Here is a 16,871-nt window from a genome sequence, read left to right on the forward strand (position 1 = left end):
TTCTGTTGTATGTACAACCCTCGGATAAAGGCCTTACTAGCATCCCATACAGATGTTAAATTTACCTCTGGCGATACATTAAGCTGAAAGAATTCCCTCACCAACTCCCTCAGTTTCCCAACAAAGACCTCGTCTTCCAATAGTCTGTCGTCCATTCTCCACCTTTTAATACTTTTTCTCTCTTCCCTAATCTTTACCATTATCGGGTTATGGTCGGTTACCGATTTAGCCATAATCTCACACTTTTTAATCAATGTTGCTAGACCTGTGGAGACCCATATTATGTCTATCCTGGAAGCTGACTGTTTTGCCTCGGAAAAAAACGTATATTTCCTTTCCATTGGATGTTGGAGTCTCCACATATCTTTTAACTCATAATTTTCAATTATTTGAAAGAAAGCTTTCGGCAACTTGCCTCCTTTCTTGGTATCACTTGATCTATCTAAGCTTGGTAATACAACACCATTAAAGTCGCCCGCGAATATTATCTCATCCCCATCAATAACCTCACTTAATATTTGTTCAATTTTGTGGAAGAATCCAGATTTGCATCCATTAGGTGCGTATATATTTATCACTATTACTTTCCCTTTGGGTGTATAGATTCTTACCCCTACCACCCTCCCTTCATCATCCTGAAATACCTTTTCTGATTTTAAATTCCCTTTTACATATGTTACTACTCCTCTTTTTTTCTTCTTCTTGTCGGCCGATACATGCTCTCTCCCCAATCGTTCATTCTTTAAGACCCTTTCATGTTTTCTTACCACATGTGTTTCCTGTAAACAAATCACATTCCAATCTCCTTTTTTTAATACATGTTCCACCCTATTCCTTTTCCTCTTGCAATTCAATCCATTTATGTTCCATGACACAATATTTAGTTCCATAATTATTTTGATGTTATTAATATTATTGTTGTTATATATATCTATATGTATATCTGTCTATGTATGCGTTAAAATATTTCTCTAATAACTTACTTCTCTTTCTTCAAAATAGTTAACTTTATTATTTCAATAAGAGGAGTAAAGAAGACTTACTACATAAATTTCTAGCACTCAATATTGTAATCCCCTCATCCCCACCCTCTTAATAGAACTTACTCTCTATTACAAATTATGAATTTTTCCTTGCAACTTGTTTCAATTTCAACTCTCTTCCTCCTCCTCCTCTCCCCTTTCCACCAGTTCCCTCCCTGATCTCTCCAAAAAGGATTCTGCGTCTTCAACACTCTTTATCGTTTTTCTTCTTTCTTTAAATGTGAAAGTGAGACCTTCAGGAAATTCCCACACATACCAGATCCCCTTTCTTGTTAGGGCGTCTGTCAGTCTTTTATATTTTTGTCTCTTAAGTCTGAACCGTTTCGGGATCTCCTTGAAGACGGCAATACTCTTGCCTTCGATCACCAGGGGTTCCTGTTTCTTTCTTTGTAAAATTTTATCTTTTAGCAAACCAGAGTTTAGAAATATCAAACAGTCCCCGGGTCCTTTAAATTTCTTGGATCTGTCCCCTCTGACTCGGTATATTTTGTCCACGTCTAACGTCAGCTCATCCTCTTTGACACCAAGCCATACCGCCAGTTCTTTACATATCTTCTCGTCGATCCTCTCACCTTGTCTTTCGGGGACGCCTCTCAAACGAAGAATTAATTCTTTCTGCCTCATTTCTACTAAGGCCAGTTGGTCCGCCAGCTCCTCTTGTGCCTTTAGTAGTTCTCTCCTCTCTTTATCATTCCTTTCTTGCATTCTTTTCAGGTCTTTGCTCTCTGCTGTCAGTTTACCAATGTTGTCCTCTTGATTGTTGACCTTGGTGTTTAGCTCTTTCACCGCTTTTTCCATTTCCTTATTTTTGCCAAAGAGTTCCTTGATTTGGCCAGTCAGTTCTGAGATCACTTTGGAATTGTTCTCTAATTTGGCCTCAACAGAATCCAATTTGTCGTTTAGAGTTTTATTTATTTCCGTAATTAAAGTTTTGTTCATCTCGGTGATCAAATCCTTGACGTCACCTAGAGGATCATTCTCTCCCGTAAGAGATTGGCGTTTTGAAGCCACCGTAGCTGCTCTGGTTTTTGATCCCATCGTCTTGCACTTCTTCCTAGCTCTTCTTTTATCCAAGACAGGTATCCACTGGTTCTCCAGGTTCACCTTAATCACCTATTATGCGCCCCGCACCTTCTTATGTGGGAATCTCCTTTCAAGGGCTCTAACAAATCATTATATCAAAAATTGGAATTGGGGACTTAAACATAGAATTAAAAATGTAAGAAATTCCAAATATTCAAGTTTCAGTCTCTAAGTGGGGGGTTCCAAATACAATTGTGTTCACCGGAGAGAGTTGGAAGTCATAGAATCACCAGCTCTATAGGGGGTGGGGTGGGGTGTCATTAAGGCAGTCAACCGCTAGGTGTCGCTCCTATCTGTCCATCAAAATTCGCCCACTTCCTTAGAGAGTGTTTGTTTTAACAGTTTAGCAGAAGTGAGCAATCGCCATTTTCTTTCAGTAATTTCAAGCCCCTCTTCCCTCTTTCCTTTCTTCCTCTCTTTCTCTTTGCCTCGTCCCCCTCTCTACAAAGATGTTATTTAGTCCTTTCTCTTTCGCTCTTCCTCCCCCTTCTTCTTAAAGACAGTCTCAAGCCGCAAATCACAGTCGGACCGGGTCGTATAACAATTATGCAGTCTCTCAGTCTCCGTTTTAAAACATACTTTGGTACACAGCAGTCAAAACCTTCTTGTAGCTTAAATTGTGATACTTTCTTCCAAATAACTCTTATACACAAGCAGTTGTTACAGCTATTCTTTTGCCGGTGATACAGTGTTTCTCCGACTTTGTTCTCTCCCCCCCCCCCCCCCCCCGGCGCCTCTCCCGCTGATCTCTTAGGCAGCGCTTTTAATTGCTGCGAGGTTTCTCTTTTTAATAATTATCTTTTTGTCATTAATCCTCCGTTCTTCACGGGGGGGGGGGCCCTCTCTTAATAATCTTTAAGTCGGTGAGTTTCAGGCGCTTACCGGGCAAGTCTTCCGCGTCGCGATAATGGCGTCTGTAGTTAGAAAGCTGGACTCCTCTCCGCCGCCTCCACAAATAGTGCCGGTAGCGGAGTTCTGTCCCTTTTGCCACTTTTCTTATTCTTCCGACGAAAACCCCGTGCTTTCGTCGTTTGGAGGGGGCTTTGACGCTAAGCACCCCCCCTTTAAACACCACTATCCTCTTGGTTAAACTCTGCAAACGCGGAGCTCCAAGTTTTCGTGACTCGCTCTCAGGGCGCCTTCACCGGAAGTCCAGCCTTTCGCATGATGAATTCTGCATATAAGTTAAATAAGCAGGGAGACAATATACAACCTTGTCGTACTCCTTTCCCAATTTTGAACCAATCAGTTGTTCCATATCCAGTTCTAACTGTAGCTTCTTGTCCCACATAAAGATTTCTCAGGAGACAGATGAGGTGATCAGGCACTCCCATTTCTTTAAGAGCTTGCCATAGTTTGCTGTGGTCGACACAGTCAAAGGCTTTTGCATAGTCAATGAAGCAGAAGTAGATGTTTTCCTGGAATTCTCTAGCTTTCTCCATAATCCAGCGCATGTTTGCTATTTGGTCTCTGGTTCCTCTGCCCCTTCGAAATCCAGCTTGCACTTCTGGGAGTTCTCGATCCACATACTGCCTAAGCCTGCCTTGTAGAATTTTAAGCATAACCTTGCTAGCGTGTGAAATGAGCTCAATTGTGCGGTAGTTGGAGCATTCTTTGGCACTGCCCTTCTTTGGAATTGGGATGTAGACTGATCTTCTCCAATCCTCTGGCCACTGCTGAGTTTTCCAAACTTGCTGGCATATTGGGTGTAGCACCTTAACAGCATTATCTTTTAAAATTTTAAATAGTTCAGCTGGAATATCATCACTTCCACTGGCCTTGTTATTAGCAGTGCTTTCTAAGGCCCATTTGACTTCACTCTCCAGGATGTCTGGCTCAAGGTCATCAACCACACTACCTGGGGTGTACAAGACCTCCAGATCTTTCTGGTATAATTCCTCTGTGTATTCTTGCCACCTCTTCTTGATGTCTTCTGCTTCTGTTAGGTCCTTACCACTTTTGTCCTTTATTATGGTAATCTTTGTACGAAATGTTCCTTTCATATCTCCAATTTTCTTGAACAGATCTCTGGTTTTCCCCATTCTATTGTTTCCCTCTATTTCTTTGCATTGCTCATTTTAGAAGGCCCTCTTGTCTCTCCTTGCTGTTTTTTTGGAAATCTGCATTCAGTTTCCTGTATCTTTCACTATCTCCCTCGCATTTTGCTTGCCTCCTCTCCCCCGCTATTTGTAAGGCCTCGTTGGACAGCCATTTTGCTTTCTTGCATTTCCTTTTCCTTGGGATGGTTTTCGTTGCTGCCTCCTGTATAATGTTACGAGCCTCCATCCATAGTTCTTCAGGCACTCTTTTCACCAAATCTAAATCCTTAAACCTGTTCCTCACTTCCACTGTGTATTCATAAGGGATTTGATTTAGATTGTATCTTACTGGCCCAGTGGTTTTTCCTACTTTCTTCAGTTTAAGCTGGAATTTTGCTATAAGAAGCTGATGATCTGAGCCACAGTCAACTCCAGGTCTTGTTTTTGCTGAATATATCAGAATATAAGTAACATTTATTCACCTTCTTGAATTAATTGCACCACTCCATCTCAACTAATCTAAGAGAAAACTGCAACAATTTATGCAAGTTGTAACGTATCCTGGAAAGACATACTGTAATAGAATCAGTATTGTTTTACACCCAGTTGTATAATTGGACTGAAAGAAGATTAAGATTACTATGAATAAATGTCTACTATTCTGAGAAGTATGTATTCAACATCACTTAAAGTTAAGAATATGTACATTTTAGAGTATGTAGAATATATAATTTGATATAACTTCAATAAGTAGAAGCTTCCGAGTGTGTTATTTGCCAAGAAAATAATGCTAAAAGGATCATCCACATATGGAAACAGAATGCTAATGTCCCTATGAATCTCCCTTTCAACCAAGTCTAGTCCACTCTACATTGACTGACAGCAGCAATCCAATATGGCAAGCAGAGAGGTGTTCCCTAGCCCTACAATCTTGATATCCTTTTAATCCTGGCTACGAGGGATCAAACCAAATATCATTTGCTTGCAGCACAAGTGATCTACTACTGACCTATGGCTGTTCCAATATTGCACAGTGATTGTACTCCTGAATATGGTGTCATGGAAACACAGAGGTGTGGATATAATGTTCCTGAAGCAAATGCACTCTATTAAAAAATATGCTAGTATTGTCAACCATATTGGCACTAGTCACCTGATGAAGCAGAATATTGCAACAAGTAATGAGGCAAGAATTGTTCTATCATACCCAGTCAACTGTTCAGCTTAAGATATTTGTGCACACTGCTTACAGACTTGGCCGGATTTAGGTTTGATGAGGACCTAAGCTACTGAAAGTAATGGGGCCCTTTATATGTCCAGCTGTCCTTTGTCAACAACAAATTGTTGCTGTTTATTGTGTTGAATATATGGCAGTTTATGGACCTAATAGGTGTCTAAAGCCATTTGTACATAACAAATAGGAGCCTACACAACACAGAACACTGTTGCTGTATGTAGGTTTTATTTTGTTTTTTTATCTTATATTTGGGGAATGTACATCCAGGGGTTTTTTTTCCTTTACATTTTTTGGGGGGGGAGCAAGAGAGTGGGGCTATAGCTTGTTTAACTCATACATAAATCCGGCACTACTTATGGAGCTAATGTATTTCTTTATGGAGATTTGCTTAGACATGCTATACCATGGGTAGCGAAACTAAGGCCCAGGGGCCAGATCTAGACCAATCGCCTTCTAAATCCGGCCCGTGGATGGTCCGGGAATCAGCGTGTTTAACATGAGTAGAATGTGTCCTTCTATTTAAAATGCATCTCTGGGTTATTTGTGGGGCATAGGGATTTGTTCATATTTTTTCCCCAAAATATAGTCCGTCCGTCCCCCCCACAAGGTCTGAGGGACAGTGGACCGGCCCCCTGCTGAAAAAGTTTGCTGACCCCTGTGCTAAACTTACAAAGTGAATTTGATAATATTTGACCTGGTAACCTCTAGGTTTGATTACTGCAACATGTTATATGTGGGGCTGCCTCTGAAGACAGTTCAGAATCTTCAGCTGCTGCTGAATTCTTCATGAGAGGTCCAGAGAACAAGCAACATAAGAATGGGCCTTTTCTGTGGTGGCTCCCTGCTTGCGGAATGCTCTCCTCAGCATTGCCTGGTGCCTTAGTTACATATCTTTAGGCACCAGGCAAAACATTCCTCTTTTAAATCTGGATTGTATTTTAATCTGCATTTTAATCAATTGTTTTTCTTTCTTTTACGTTTTGTTGTGATCTTGTTGATGTCAGCCGCCCTGAGCCCGGGTATAAATTATTATTATTATTATTATTATTATTATTATTATTATTATTATTCTCCCAGGCCCCTTTGGCTAATTAAACAATCTATGACTTTTTAAACTGTAGGGGGTAATTGGTATACATTGGGGAATAATTGGTATATATACACACTATGTTATGTATTGCTGTGTTTTTTTAAACCACCCTGTGATCCTCGGATGAATAGTGGTATAGAAATTTAATTGACAACAACAACAACAATATCTAGTACTAGTGGGACTGATTGCATTGTAAGAGGTCAGTGAATCAATCCCATATGTAAAGACAAAATTACTTTTCATTGAAGTTTCAAGGGAAAGCGAAATTCTAGAGCTTTGATACAGATGTGGCCAATAGGTCTGTAAATTATTCATTTTATAACTCTGCTGGTCATACAGTGGAACCTCGGTTTATGAACACCTCGGTTTATGAATTTTCGGTTTATGAACGCCGCGGACCCATCTGGAATGGATTAATTCTCTTTCCATTACTTTTAATGGGAAAGTTCGCTTCAGTTTATGAACGCTTCAGTTTATGAACAGACTTCCGGAACCAATTACACCCATGTTTCAGTTTATGAACGCTTCAGTTTAAGTACTCCGCGGACCCGTCTGGAACGGATTAATCCACTTTCCATTACTTTCAATGGGAAAGTTCGCTTCAGTTTATGAACAGTTACTTCGCGGACCGTCTGGAACGGATTAATCCACTTTCCATTACTTTCAATGGGAAAGTTCGCTTCAGTTTATGAACGCTTCAGTTTATGAACAGACTTCCGGAACCAATTGTGTTCATAAACCGAGGTACCACTGTAATTAATTATGATAAAATACTGCATACTAGATACTGGCATGCAGAATCCTAAAAAGAAAATTGGTTTCAACAATTTATAGCTGTCTCTGACTTCTTTATAATATCCACAAAGCCATAAGTAAACACATCTACCAGAGAGTCCTTCTTAATGATTTTGTAGCTGGAATAACTGAAGCCAGAGCAGATGAATTGACCTTGCCAAGTTTACAGACTGTGCCAGTAACAGAGCTGGGATTAGAAAACCAGATGATTAAAATTTTGCTCACTAGGATAAAACACTTAAAATGAATCATCTCAATTTCCAAAGTGTCCTCAGGTTGCTTTAGGCATAATAAATTGCAATCACATAACAGCAAACAATTATTTTAAAAATCAGGACTTAAAACGTTACATCTGACACTGAAGCAGTGCAATCTCCACTAGAGAAATCTACTTACACTGCCGATGAAATGTATAATATTTGGACAAGATGTTAACATTATTGTTCTGTTTGAAAACATGTCTAATTTTTTTTAGGGGAAATGGGCTACAGTTACACATAGGACATTAATGTCACTTTTTCTACTACGCCAAACTAGATGAAATGCTGTCAGTGGTGGACTTTGGGCTTTTGAATTTCAACAGTGCCCTGTGCAATGCCAAAATTCCTCCCCTGCCCCCCACTGCCACCTCTCACCTTTCCTTCCAAGTCATTGTTGTGGTGCCCTCTCAACTCAGCACCCAGTGTGGGCAAATTGGTTGCACTCCCCTAAATTCACCTCTGGTGCCATTCTCACAATTAGCAATGGCACAAATGGTTTTTTAAGAAGTAAATAGCATGTGTGGGGAATGTATTCTGGGACAAGATCCTGGCTCTGGAGAGGTGGGCGGGTGTTGGGTTGTAAGGCCTTTGCCCCCTGCTGCAGTCCTACTCCACATTTCTTTTTTTGGGGGGGGGGAGGTTCTATTTGTGCCAATGAAAGTTTTTCCACCAGTACTAATAGCAGGTAAATCTCCAATACTAATAGGTAAGATTGGGAAATCAATACTGGAGCTACGATTTGTTTAAAAATCTGTATGTCACAAAATTCTGGATTTCCATGACAAGGAGAAAGGGAGCATTACGGGGGAGGGGGGATACCCAACATGACCACAAAAGAGTGCCGAGTACATTCTAGGAAGCACATTCTCAGGCTGATGTGCCCCAGACATCACACTGCACAGAGTTCCTACCAACTGAGGACCAAATTTGATGTGACAGTAAGCATGACTTGAAATCATGTGCGCTTAAGAAATAAAAATAGCAGGCATGTGGGGGATTTTCATAGCACACAGGGAAGGAGGTTTAACCCTTTCCTCTTCTACCCTGGTCTTGACCAACCACCTGCTACTGGTCCTGAGAGGGAGGTCTCAATGGAGTAGTATCAATGGAGGTTGCCTTCCTGGAACTAATAGCAGGCCATCTGCATACTTACCGTATTGGCCCAAATATAAGCCACACATGAATATAAGCCACACCTTTAAAATTCGGGGGGGGGGGACACAATATAAGCCACTCCCATAATAATAATAATAATAATAATAATAATAATAATTAATAATAATAATATTTATATTTATACCCCGCCCTCCCCAATCAAAACTGGGCTCAGGGCGGCTAACACCAATAAAATTACAATAAGACATAAAATAAAATAAAACAATTAATTAAAATACAATATTAAAATTTAAAATTTAAAATGCAGTCTCATTTTAAGTAGTCCATCAATCAAAACCATGAGGGAGGCACTTCCGGTCTGCCGCCGGCAAAGAAGACGCAGGGACTGCGAGCGCCGCAGTCCCCGGCATCGCGGAGGGGGGGGGAATTCCGCGGGGCGCGCGGATTCCCCGTAAGAACCTCGGGAAGGGCGTCCCGAGGGCTCAAGGTCCGGCAGGCTCCGTTGGGCGATTCCTCTGCTGCCCGGAGACCCAGTAGAGTCTCCGAGAGCCAGCGGAGTGGAGTCGCGGGAGCCATTTTGGACGTCATCGTTACCTCCGGCATAGCGAAGCCCCGAGTCTTCTACTGGGCAGCGGCAGATTCTTCCAAGAAAATAAAAGACAAAGTAAGTGAAATCTCCACTTGGACTTCTGGATTTTAAAATTAACTATTTGGAAAATCAGGAGAGATTCAAAAACGGGAGTCGATCTCTTCCTAATGGTCAATTAAGAGGCGCATTAAACATTCCAAAGCCGAAAAAGATACTTTGGTTTTAGTACCCGAAAGAAACAAAGACTTTTCACTCCTTTACAAACCCCGGTGCCGATACCTCCCGAGGAACAGTAAGTGCACAAAGGGGGAAAAAATTTTTTGACAGCTGTCAAAGCTGTCAAAACTGGTAAAAGATAAGGAAAATTCATAAAAATTTGCTGAAAGTTTAAGCGGCTGCAAGATTATATTAAAAGAGAAGTATCTGGAATTAAGAGATGTTCTATTGTTGAAAAATTAAAGACAATGGAAGGAACAGCCAAGATGGAGGAAAGAGTGAGTGAATGGAAATTTCCAGTGTGCTCTGCCTCCTAATCTCCTGCCTGTGTGTGGTTAGAAGGAATGAAAACAATGTATTCACCAAGCTTCCAAGAGACAGTTCTGAACTATCTAGAGATTCTGAAGGACATCCATAGGACATTGCAACACTCCAGTCCAACATGTTTAGAGACTTTGGTTCAAGATCAGGACTTAGAAGATAATGTGGAAAGCTTACCTGAGAGTAAAGGACAAGAAGTGGATTTTGCAAAAACTGAGGTGGATTATAAAAAATGCGACTTGGAGGAAGAACAACAAGGATTTGAAAAGGAAAAAGACAGTTGTCAAGAACAACAAAATGAATTAATGACTCAAGAAAAGAAGGCTCCTGGAGGGACTAAAAATTGGGCATGGGTAACAGAGGGAAAGGAAAGGCAGAATGAGGGGGGGACAGAGGCCTGGATTTGGAAGTGGGAAAGAACGGGTGTGGGGTGAAAAAATTTAGTTAAAAAGTATTTTGGTGAGTGAATAACGGTTTCTGAATTTTTGGCTTGTTAAAGGACTGCTGATCCAAGGGGGGGGGGAGACATCGGGAGGAGAAAGGAGAGTTAACAGATATAAAAATTTAGATTTCTGGAGGGAGGTAGAAGAATGGCTTGGGAAACAATTTGTATTAACATTTTTGTGTTCAGATAAGTGTCTGGATGGAGGGCCGCCTTCCCTCCTCTCTTTGCCCAGAAGCACCTGGTGGCAGAAGGTGTGCTGGGGGGGAGGAGGGGGGAGGGAAGCCCAGACGCAAAAATGGAACCTTTGAAGTGCTGCGCCTCGCTGGTTCCTCTTGTGGCAGGAGGGGACTTGTGGGGGGGCAGTATGAAGAAGGAGGAGGAATAAGTGAATATTATAAGGATAAGATTCGGAATTAGAATAGAAAATCCGCCACAATCAATTAGAGAAGTTAGGAAAACCAGGAAGAAGAGATCTGAGGAAGTCACAATTATAATGTGAAGAAAATAAGAATGGGGAATTTTTAAATTTTTATTTGTCTTTTTATATATATATATGTATTGTGTGTATGTTTTGTTTAAGGCTTGGGTTAAAGGAGCAGCTGAGGGGAAACCAATCCACAGAGCCCCTCCATCCCTGTCCTCTCAGTGGCAGGGAGGGGATGAGGGGGGGAGGGGGAGGTCAAACCCACCCCTATACTGGACCCCTTTGATTCTCAACACCTGCGGGTACTACTGGTGGCAGAAGTGGACTCACGGATGGAGGGTAATTGAAGGGACAGATTATATACGTTTTGTTTGTCTTGTTTGTACAAAAATCCAATAAAAATTATTTTTTAAAAAAATCATGAGGGAGGAAAACACAGGGGTCAGACTGAATCCAACCCAAAGGCCAGGCGGAACAGCTCCGTCTTGCAAGCCCTGCGGAAAAATGACAAATCCCGCAGGGCCCTGGTCTCCTGTGAAAGAGCGTTCCACCAAGTCGGGGCCAGTACTGAAAAGGCCCTGGCCCTAGTCGAGACCAATCCAACCACCTTATGGCTCGGAATCTCCAGAATGTTGTTATTTGTGGACCTTAAGCTCCTCCGCGGGGCATACCAGGGAAGGCGGTCTCGTAGGTACGAGGGTCCTAAGCCGCAAGCACTCACATCCGTTCAGTTTTACTGTATGTCTGTTTCAGCAGCGATATCGTAAAAGTCCATTTTTGTAAGGTCGTGAATTTAAGCCGCACTTTAACTTTTCACAGTCAGAATTTGGGGAGGGGGGGAGTGCAGCTTATATTCAGGCCAATACGGTATGTCCTGGAACAAAGGTGAATGGGGCTCCAGCCTCACCCACCCATCCCACATGTGCCCCAATTAGAGATGGGGTAGAAATTTGGTTCCATTTACATGTAAAAGTGATTTTTATGAAATTCGCATTTCCCCAAAACATTATGTGAATTGAAACATAGCTGTCCTTCAAAATCTGCACTTATCCAACCTTTGCAATGCAGCTGTCCAGTCAAGTAATGGGTGCATATAGTAGAGTAAAGTGGGCATATAAAACACATATAATGGTGAAAATATCATACAAAAATGCATTATATCAGGGCAAATTGCCTTGCAAAAATGTGTATATGAGGCAAAATTGCATATAAAAATATATATTGAAGGGGGGAAATCATGCAAATTCTAATGAGAACTTCACCCCCTCCCTTGCAAACTGATGTAGAAATGTGGAGAACTGGTTAAGGCTGGAAAAAGAAGAAACCAAGAGAAACTGAAAATGGCCTATTTGCCCATCCCTACCCTAGTACACATTTCATCATTCCACAGAGTGAAACCAAACACACCATTTAGATGTACCTGCTTTCCCTGGTATGCTCAAGCAATTGGGTTATGCACAGTTTGTTCTTAACATTTGACTTTAGTTTCTTTGATGAACAATGTAGATTTTTGGCATAGATTCTGCCTAACTCAGGAACTACAGGAGAACTGTCATTATACGAACCATTGGTTATTGATATTAAATGTGTCCTACTTGTGTTCTTTCAGCTCACAGCTTCCCTATTCATCCAAACACATTCATTACACAAATGTTTTGGATGCCCTTTGGAACGTCTGATAAGTGAAGCTCTAGCATTATAAACTGCTGAATACTTTCTTAACAAGTGTGTGCCCAGCATCCATCACGAAGGAGAAAACTGACTAACCAAAGATTGAAGTGATGTACAGTAGATGCCAAGAAAAACTATCTTCTCCTGCCAAAAGTTATCCCCAAGGGGTGAATATCATTTTCCATAAGTCTGTAGAAATAACTGAATTAGTTTGTTAATGAAATACCCCTAGCTAATTTCTATGTATGATTCAACATGTCGGTGCTCTTCATAATAGTTTGGCTCCACTAATTGCATAAGAGGAAACCCATATTTATTCTTCAATAAGATTAACACAAACTAAAATGCAATATTAAAATTACTTGAGGTAACTTTGATTCACTAGAGAATAACTGTAATGGTTAAAACAACAGATTTGTATATCTTAACCTACTTTCGATGTTGAAAGTCTATTTATAATTCACTGTAATTCTACAGAATTTGAATTACATATAAAGTACACTGGGCATGTTCTGTATTAGGATGCAGTAATTATACAATGACTGTCTCGTCATCACAAATAAAGCTAACACAAAGGTCTATAAATGAACAATTTAGCTTGAAAATATATACAGCAACTATGATTTGATTTAAGCGCAGAATTTATTAGTGGCCTCTTTTCCAGAGACAACTAATCTAAATGGGTGACATTTAATCGTATTCTATCAGACTATTCTCCCACATGGAAGGTCTCCTAGGAACCACATGTACTCTACCTTGACAGAAAGGTGGGAAAGAGAAGTAAGAATATAAAGAAAGTAAAATTGTGTCTCAGATGTGTCCATCTGTTAAGATCTATGGGCTGAACTCAAGGGTTGAGTGACTGGGAAACCACCCATACAAGTCATCCTTTTCTTCCTCTCTGCTCCACTGAAGCTCCCTGTGTCCCTCAAAAGCCTTTCAAGTGGATTTGGTGCCCTCTTGAACAGCGTGGGCTGTGCTGCTGAGAAGCTCCAGTTTGGCAGAGGGGATTTGTACAAGTGGAAATTGATTGCACAAAGAGCTTTTGGAAGTCACATTCAACCATACATTTAAATTACATTTAATGCACGTGGTTTCCCCCCCCCCCCAAAAAAAAGAATCATGGAAATTGTAGTGTTAAGGGTGCTGGGGAATGTCGTTCTGTGACTTGCAAACTACAGTTCCCAGAGTTCTTTGTGGGTAAACAATATATGCATAAAATGTGCTTTAAAGGTATAGTGTGGATGGATTGGCATGTAGCCTTTGGATCCAATCCCTGTGTAAAGTTCATAAAAAGCAAAATAACTTGACCCTTTTTGTTCAAAAATAATATTTGCTGGCCATTATTACTATTCGGGATACAACTTGAATAGAATAAGAAGCTGTGATAATACAAGCTGTATTTTTCATTTCTAGGAAGAATCAAAGAACAGAATTCCCCATGAGCCAATGCGCTACAAAACTAAAGAGGAAAACAAATATGTAGCTTCCTATTGTTCTCTATGATGTATCACTTTTACTTTACAAGATTCATATATAGCCTAACGAAGAAAAGTGGGCAGCCCTCTATGATTTTTCATGCCTGCTTTGAAATGGGGAGGAGGGTGGTGGAATGTTTGCCTATATTCAATAAGTATTACCTTCCCTCTGAATGGACTTAGTCTGATCTCAGTGAAGTCCGTACATAGTCAAATTTGATTTCCTCTGTAGCCTTAGAGCATCCACATTTCACTACATGATTCCTGATGGATTGCCTCAGAAGAGTCCTAGAAAAAAATGATTCCAAATCAGCAGCAAATAAGAGAAACAATCAAACAAATGTCAACAAACAAGACTGAAAAGAACTGACCATTTTCACAATAAGAGGATGGTTTTCAACATATGCTCCCTCTAATATTTTCAACCCCAAAATCAAAATGGGGGACCAAAAGGTAAAGCCATTATTTCATGGTGTAGTCTAAATGGAATCACTCTGAATTATGAGTTCAGATGTCCTCCTAGAATTGTGCCCATTTTTAAAAAAGAGGGTAGTATCCCGAATAGAAATATCAAGAGAATTAATGTACAGGTTTGCCTCTCCATATGATATATGAAACATGCTAAGTAACTTGCAGCAATACCTCAAATTTATGTGCTGAAAGCTATTCAAATATAAAATAAGCACTAACAAACGGGCAACCTTGTCAGTTGCAAAGTTAATAAATCAAATTCACCAAGGTAAGCTGCGTTTTTACTTCAAGTGGATCTATCATCAGAGGCCACTGATAATGATACAGCTACAAGTAAAATAAATGTGTTTTCCCTGACCTTGACTATAATTCAGTAACAGCTTGCCTTACAATTTTGCACTGAACACATCACCAGGTGCCACCTGAAAATTTGAGAGACTAAGCAAATTAATCTCTTTTACAACTATTGCATTTACTAGATTAGTTGATTTCTATAGAGAAAAAAATGTTGGATTGATCCAGTAAGATTACTTCATGTGCCTTAAAATAGCCTCAGGTTGGAACGCATTCTTAGGTGTGTTACTACCTTAGCAAAGTCTAAAAGCATCTCAAGATAGAAAGAAAAAGGTTTGCGATATTTGCTATAAATGAGAGTTATCATCCAGTGTATATAAAAAATGTGGAGCACAAACTGGCATCTCCAGGCTCCTTGAAGGTAGAACGATTTAGCTCTGAGCTGAATGTGCCTTGCTCCTTATTCCCAACCTGAATATGCTGGACTACAACTCCCATCAGCCCTAGCCAGCATGATTAATGCACAAGGCTGGCAAAGGCAAACATTGGTACACTACACCCAGGGCTGGATTTAGATGAAGAGAGGCCCTAGGCTACTCCACTTGTGAGGCCCCTCCCCATCCCCCACCTTCACAACTAGAAGAAAATGGAAGATTGTTATAAACAAAATTGAGTGAAGCCAAGGATGATGACGGGTATTTAAAATTCTACAATTCACAATTTCTCCTCTAAAGAACATAAGATATTATTGTTAAATACCATGGTGATTTAAAAAAATGCATAAAATTAACACTGAAAAACTTTTGCAATAACTGAACTTTGTAAACCTTTTGTGGCCTGGGCAGGCCTGGAACTAGTTCCCATGTCTTGTTCCTCTCTAAGGAATCAAGTTCAGCCTTCGTGGCATTTAACCATGGCTCAGCATCCTCTGAGGTTAAACTGTGGACCTCTTGGAAGCTTGAAGGTTCCCAAACCTTCTCTGAGTTACTAACAACAGCTGTATCTGCTATGAGTGTTTTAGCAAACTCTTCAGCATACCTTTTGGGTGGTTTACCCTTTGTGGTCCTTTCAGATTTGCATACTATACACAAGTCTTCCATGCTAGGCTTCTCCTCTTTAGGAGAATGCTGGGCAGACCGGGTTGCCCTCTTATATACCTGGTGGGATTGACAAGGCATCTGACCCTCACCTGAATCTCATAGCTCTCCTGTAGCTGCCTCTGATTAGTTATCATTTATCTCTTGGGGAAAATAATTAGCATCACACGTCATGTGCATGGAAGTTGCTGAACCAATTAACCAACTAGAAGGATCACTGTTAATAGCACCAGTTTTCCTATAACTTGATATTGCTGGATACTTTTGATGAACTGAAAAAGCATTTTTAGTTTGCTTTCTGTTGCCACCCTGGAACTTTTCTTTATTAGTGCCACTTTGTTTTGTACAATTCCTTGCAAAAGAAGGAAAACAACTTTTCTGCTTGTATATGTTGATAATATAATTTTGGTTACTGAGGACAAACAAGATTGTACAAAAACAAGATCGGGTGCAGGCCTGGCCAGGACATAGGCGTCCTGACTGTGACAAAGGTGACCTGTGTGCTTGCTTGCTTGCTTGCTTGCCAGCTGTTGGGAACTTCAAGGTCCCTGCTCTCCCTTCTTATGGTCTTTGTATTGGACCTGGAGACTCCAATAGAGAGCATTCCATGTCAAGAAGGAGGGCAAGTGGGCACTCTATCAAATGACAGGACAGGAGTTACACGGAGCAGGGCCTTTTCACTGGTGGTGCCCATTGTTAGCCTTGCTCTTCCCAGACCTGCTCTCTTTTGGCCTGTATTTTGGAGCTTTATAATTTAGGAAGACTTTGGAAGAACTGGTTGACAAGTCTTATCAGTTGCTGACGTATGAGCAGATTTTATTTGCTGCTGTTCTGTGCTTCTGGTGTGTCAGGGTTTACACCAGCATAATAGAGTTGGCAAGGATGCCAGAAGGGATACAATTTACAAGCTTTCTCCATTATCTGCACAGCAGGGGGTGTTCAGTAAACAGTGCAAAGGCTGAGCTGAAGCATTCCCTGCTGGTTACCTGCTTTCAGCAATAGGGGTCACTGTTTGGTAGTACCCAATTGGTTGGCTGTCAGATTCTAGAGCTCCCTATTGGTGGCTCTTAGGTAATTCACAAAATACAGAGTCCGTTCATAAAACACAGTGTTCATTCATAAAGCAGTAACATAAATCTCCATTGCTACATATTGGGTGTATATTTCAGTGGTTGAACGTACAAGTTTATGGCCATTCT

At 40.7% G+C, this 16,871-nt stretch overlaps 1 protein-coding gene across 4 annotated transcripts in view; it reads right to left on the reverse strand.

Moving 5' to 3' along the window:
• The window catches only part of IQCM (IQ motif containing M), a 162,056-nt gene that overhangs the window by 107,477 nt on the left and 37,708 nt on the right, over positions 1-16,871 (reverse strand). For 2 of the 4 annotated variants that reach the window (XM_060278653.1, XM_060278649.1), the window contains exon 1: positions 13,973-15,632. The exons of the other annotated variants lie outside the window; for them this stretch is intronic. The gene's annotated coding sequence lies outside the window, so the exon portion shown is untranslated. Of the gene's footprint in view, positions 1-13,972; positions 15,633-16,871 lie in introns of those variants that run through there. 4 annotated transcript variants of the gene reach the window in all.

The sequence above is a fragment of the Zootoca vivipara genome, chromosome 9 (genome assembly GCF_963506605.1).
Source record: "Zootoca vivipara chromosome 9, rZooViv1.1, whole genome shotgun sequence".
Classification (NCBI taxonomy): domain Eukaryota; kingdom Metazoa; phylum Chordata; class Lepidosauria; order Squamata; family Lacertidae; genus Zootoca; species Zootoca vivipara.